Consider the following 6,103-nt stretch of genomic DNA (forward strand, 5'->3'; position numbering starts at 1 on the left):
ATCTCTCCTATGGAATATCACCCAGCGATTAAAAAAAAAAAATCAAACTGTTAATACATTGAACAATATGGATGAATCCCAAATGCATTATGTTAAGTGAAAGAAACCACTCAAAAGGATGCATACTCTATGGTCCCATCTATAAAGCAATCCAGATTGTTAGATATAAGGCTATAGAGCATAGGGGCCGGGGCTGAATACAATGGGGCAGCATGAGGGGTTGTGGAGGTTGAAAGAATATTTGCATCTCGATTGCAGTGGCGATTACACAACTGTATGCATTTGTCAGAATGCATAGAACTGTGCGGCAAAAAGAGTGACTTTTACTATATGTAAATAAAGAAAATAAATCAGTAACAGTTATGTCATGAAAGGTGTGAAGAAAGGTTTTAAAGCTCCCAGACCTTGTAGCAGCTTTCAGTATAAATGCACACTGCCTTTTCCTATTGGTGGTAACCAGGAAAGCGGAGTGGATTGTTCTAGATTCCCATCACATTTTCTTGCAGTTGATGAACAGGTGACCGTATTTCTTAGTTGCTTCCCAGAAGAGATCATGGTTGGGCACAAGCAGTGGGTTTTCTTACTCTGCCAGTCCCCATTCCTTCCCCTCAGCTTTCCCTCCTTTTTTTTTCCCCAAAAAGAATGTGTGACCTTAGCATTCCTCCTTGGACTCATTCTTTTAATATAGATTCCGCTTTTGTTCCTCTTCAAATTCTTCATCAACAAATTGAAAGTCAAATTGTATTGTGTGTATGACATGATCAAAGGACCATTCAGGACCTCCACTTCCTGTGAAGGAACTTTCCAGGCTCTGCACTGATACCAATGGGGTTGAGAGACTCTCTCCTCCAAGTCTACTAGTCCCAGGACGAGTAGCATCAGCATTATGTGGGAGCTCATGAGAAATGCAGATTCTTGGGCCTGCCCTGGCCAATAGAATAAGGATCTGCCTTTTAAAAAGATGCTCAGGTAGTCACAGGCACATTAAATACCAAGAAGCCCTACTTCAGATTCAAGTGTCTATTCTAATGACATGATAATTTAGATCCCCACTAGCTGTTGTAGGAAGAAGAAGGCCTTAAGTCTCATCTAACCCTGACTTCTAGCTCTACTGCTTACTATTTACATGCCCCGCCCCATCTCAGTGAGTGGTTTCAAATATATGTAACCTTTTTGAATCTCAGTTTTCTCATCTATAAAATGGAGCTATTAATGTCAACGTTATAGTATCGCTGTGGAGGTTAAATTATGTAATATAGGAAGGCAACGCTACTGTGCCTGGCACAGGGCATAGATTTGTATGTCTCAGTTGCCCCACCTCACTTCTCAACCTACCTGAGCAACTTGACATTGTTGCCAGAACATTAAAGTCAAATCTCAAATCAGATAAGACACTTGAGTCTATGGCCATGCCACCCTGAACATGCCCGATATTGTCTGATCTTGGAAGCTAAGCAGGGTTGGGCCTGGTTAGTATTTGGATGGGAGACCACCTAGGAATAGCAGGTGCTATCTATAGGTGCTGTTAAGTGTAAAAAAAAAAAAGAAAAAAAAAAGTCTCTGGAGAATCCCAAAGATAACAAGAGATTTTCAGAGTATGCTAGATCAATGATTATCCAAGTTTGGTCCCTGAAATAGCACCACTTGGCAATTTGTCAGAAATACGACTTCTAGGGTTCTACCCCAGACTTACTAAATAAAACTCTGTGTTGGAACCTAGCAATCTGTGATTTCATATGCCTTCCAGGTGATTTTGACACATGCTAGTGAGACATTATCAAGTAAAACTGAAAACCTACAATTTCATTACAGCAGCCAAGATGTTGAAGCAACTACATGTTCATCGATAAACAACTAGATAAAGAAGATGTGGTACAATAAAATATTACTCGGGATTAAAAATAAAATAAAATCTTAACCATTTGTGACAACATGGACGAACCTAGAGGGTATTATGTTAAGTGAAATAAGTCAGAAAACAAACACCATATGATTTCACTTATATGTGAAATCTAAAAACAAAATACAAATGCACAAACAAAACAGCAACAAACTAATGATTGCTAGATGGGAGGGGGTTGAGTGACTGGGTGAAAAAGGTAAAGGGATTAAGAAGTACAAATTGGCAGTTACAAAATAGTCATGGAGATGTAAAGTAGAGCATAGGGAATATAGTCATATAATATTATACCTTTGTATGGTGTCAGATGGGTACTAGACTTATCAGGGTGATCATGTCATGTCGTATAAATGTCTAATTATGTTGTACACCTGAAACTAGTATAATATTGTATGCCAACTGTAATTGACAAATAAAAAAAGAAACTTTGTTAACTTCCTGAAAAAAAAAAAATCCTATAATTTCGACCTTTATTGAAGACATAGAATAAAGAAGAAATATTTAAAGAGGTTTGCTAGAAAACTAAGCTATTCCTTAGGCTTCTGGATTATTGGTTTTCGAACTCAGTATTTAAACACACTCGCATGTGAAGACACAGCTTATTCTGTTGTGATGTGTATTGCCAGCAATTGCAACTGATTAGTTCAAAAAATTCATTCAGTAGCTTCTTATTGTGCTCCTGTTACCTGTAAGACACTGCTCCAGGCTCCACTAATAGAATGAAACCTTAAGTGATGCAATCATGACCAGTAATTGGTGGGTTAAAAAAAAAGTTAAAGATGAAGTCAGAAAACCTTTTACTTTAACATAAAATATGGATATTTATTTACCTACCTTTTGTTCTAAGAAAAAGACTTCTGAAGTTGCAAGTGTTGCATCCTATCTTATTGATAAAAAATCATTTATAATTCTCAATTTTGGTTTCCTTAAGTTGGAATGAAAGACACTTGTTAAGCCATCTGAATGCAGAATCCTTCTATATTTTTCAGATTTCCCCCCCATTATTTTGAAGTTGTCTTGCTCACATTCATTCAATGAGAATTTATTTTTAGCTACTGACATTGATTCTCATCAAGTTATATTCAACTTAATTTACATAGAAGCAACATCTTGCTTTTAGCACTCATATTTCAGCTGTTTATGTAATAGTGAATTAAATTATATAATTACAATAACAAGTTTAACTGGTATATACAGGTTTGGGAACACACCCAAACCAACTGTTGGAAAATACAACATCCCACTCCTCCTCTTTGGAACAGAACTTAGTTTATTAGCTACAAGAGTTCTCCATGCTGTGGGGGAGAAGTCAGTATTTATTAAAGAAGGGATGGAGGACATAGGTCAATCCAATGATTAGGTTAAGTAGTGATGGTTATAAGAGTCTCTATCAAGATTGTTTTAAAGAAGCTTGCAAATAACTTATTTTTAAAGATAATTTGAGCAGACTCAAGATTATTTCTATAATTATGCCTAACTCACATTTCATTCTCAAGTGGAGGCTATTAAGGATGGTCACCCCAGGCTATGCTTAACTCACAGAAGTTTACTAACGACACTTATCACTCTCTGCATTCTTGCAAGCCATTTTTATGGTTCTGTTTTCTTTAAAATTTCACCCATAGAGGCTGTATCAGCTACCTACTGCCACAATAGTACTGCATAACAAACCAGCTCCAAACTTATTGACTTAAAAGAACCAGTTGTTATTTCTTACAAGTCTTTAAGTTGGTTGGGCCAATTAGGCTATGTCAGTTGGGCTTCCTGGTGTGTCTGCAGTCAACTCGTGGGTCAGATGGAGGCTGACCAATTAAGGAAGATCTCATCTGGGACCACTCAGTTCTCTTCCACATAATTGCTCATCCTCCAGCTGGTTAGCCCAGTTTGTCCCATGACAATAGCAGAGTCTTGAAACAAAAAGAATAGAAGTGCACAAGAACTCTGAAGGCCTAAGCTTAGAGCTGGCACACTATCACTTCTGTTTCATTCTGTTAGCCAAAGCAAGTCATGAGGCCAGCGCAGATTCAAGGGATGGGGAGATAGGCTGTAGTTCTTCGTGAGAGAAACTGCAAAATCACATCCCAAAGGGGTGTGGATATGGGACTAGATGGGTAAAGAGTTGGGGCAATTTTGGCAATTAACCAATCATACATGCATTTGTAATTATGAGTGCAGAAAAAGATAGATTAAAAAGTAAATTTAAATTCCCTGAATCTAAGTTTATAATCTTATTACTATTATTTGTGGAGTTGAAGTCTAGAAGAAATTAAGGCATTTAAAAAATCATGAATCAATTATCTTTTAATATCAGATTAGCCATATCATCATTTCTTCTTGTAAAACTTACACTTTTGAAAAAGGTAAATGGCTCATTTCACTACTTATATGCTTATAAAAGGCTTTTTATAAGTATCCTGTAGCACAAAAGAAGAGGCCAATAGCTCGTTAGTTTTACTTCCCAGAAAAAGTGTACTGAATTTCGTCAAGATCCACACATTTACACGAGAGATCTCAATTTAGAAGAAATCCACTGTATCACTGAACTGGGAAATCACACCACGTCAACTGGAAGATTAGTGAGCTCAGAAAAGCTGTGTTATTAGGATCCACATTGGGTCAGTCTTTGGACAGGGCAATTGGTGAACACCTTTAGAATAAGAACAATTAAATTGTTACAAATTTAGTCTGTATTCATGTCTCACACGTGAGAATTTATTCAGTGATTCAATAAGTAGTTGCTGAGCAGCTATTAAAAAACAAACAAAAAGCTGCTGCACTAGATAGTTAGGGATCGTCTTCAGATTAAACAAAACTGTCAGCAAGATGTATACTTGGGACCATATTAACTTTTCTCCCTTACCCCTTTTACCTCCTTGCTCAGCTTCCTTTGAGCAGTATTTTGGTGTCCTGCTCACAATTTTTAGTGTGTGTCATTCTAAGAAACAGTTGCATTTCTCGGCATTCTGTAAGACCCAAGTCTCTCTCCTCAAACGTTTATAATCATATACCCACACATATATGGATATATTTTATAACAAAATGCCAGGAAAAGCCTTGTTTCATCATCTAGCTTGTTGGCTCTGCATGGGTTAAGTTAATCTTGAAGCTGTGTTTTCTTGGCCACTCTGGCTGGCTGTGAGCTTGGCATCCAATTCTCAATTCAAGTAGTTATGCCTGACCTGCCTGTCTCCATTTATTATTTTCCTCCTTGATCTTGGTCTTCTACCTTTAACTCTATTTTCCCTGGTCTTGATATTTATTTACTTATATATTTCACCTGGAAGATGCCTGAATTTTGTTTTCTTTTTAGAATATGCTGATACATAAATATATACTTGGGTTAATCACTGTGACAAATTCCAGTTATGACACTGAGCTCATGATGGGACCACGAAAACGTAGATTTGACTAACCAATACTTCTCCCCAATCATGCAGCATGCCAACCATTGAGTGGAAAGAACATTTGACAATGTCTGCCTAACTGCACACTTTCTGTATTCAGTGTGGGGTAGACCTTAATGTACATACAAATCACCTGAGGATCTTGTGAGATTGCAGACTCTAACTCAAAGGGGAGGTAGGACTGAGAGTCCGAATTTCTGTCAAGCCCCAGTGATGCTAATGTGCCTGGTCTTCAGACCCCATTCAGAATAGCAAGGAATAGATTATATAATAACGAACTAGACTATGATGACCAACTCTGCGACATTTAGAATTGACTTATTTGTTGCAACCATTTGTCAAATATGTGAGTGATTGATCCTTGAGAAGTTAGTTTAGAAAGCAGATGGGTTTACGCTGTTCTCATCCCTGCATACCAGACTCTGCTAATCCTTAATCGGTGGCATCAACATTATGTTTGTCTAAAAGTGAATCCTAGGTTCTCGTTGTATGCATAGACCCCAATTCCCATTCTACCTATTTATTTTGCCATGGCTTCATAGAGATGAGGTTCCTAGGAAAGCACTTAGTTCAACTTCCGATCCAGAATGAGGAATCTTCCTCTCTTCTGCCGCTGACGAACAGTCTCAGCAGCTTCTGTTTGATTGCCTTCAGTGGCAGATATTATCTCCAAAGCAGCCTGTTCCATTAAGGAGTAGCTCTTATGAAAATAATGTTTGTCTTTCTGCTGAGTCAAAATCGACTTCCTTGTAACCTCCATCCACTGAGCCTAGTCTGACATTTACAGTATCTCAAGTCT

At 37.7% G+C, this 6,103-nt stretch overlaps 1 pseudogene; it reads left to right on the top strand.

Moving 5' to 3' along the window:
* Positions 1-1,399: 1,399 nt before the first annotated feature.
* LOC120612050 (uncharacterized) lies at positions 1,400-1,518 on the top strand (annotated as a pseudogene).
* The last annotated feature ends 4,585 nt before the right edge of the window (positions 1,519-6,103 follow it).

This window comes from Pteropus medius, unplaced genomic scaffold (genome assembly GCF_902729225.1).
Source record: "Pteropus medius unplaced genomic scaffold, Ma_sr-lr_union100, whole genome shotgun sequence".
Taxonomy (NCBI): Eukaryota; Metazoa; Chordata; class Mammalia; order Chiroptera; family Pteropodidae; genus Pteropus; species Pteropus medius.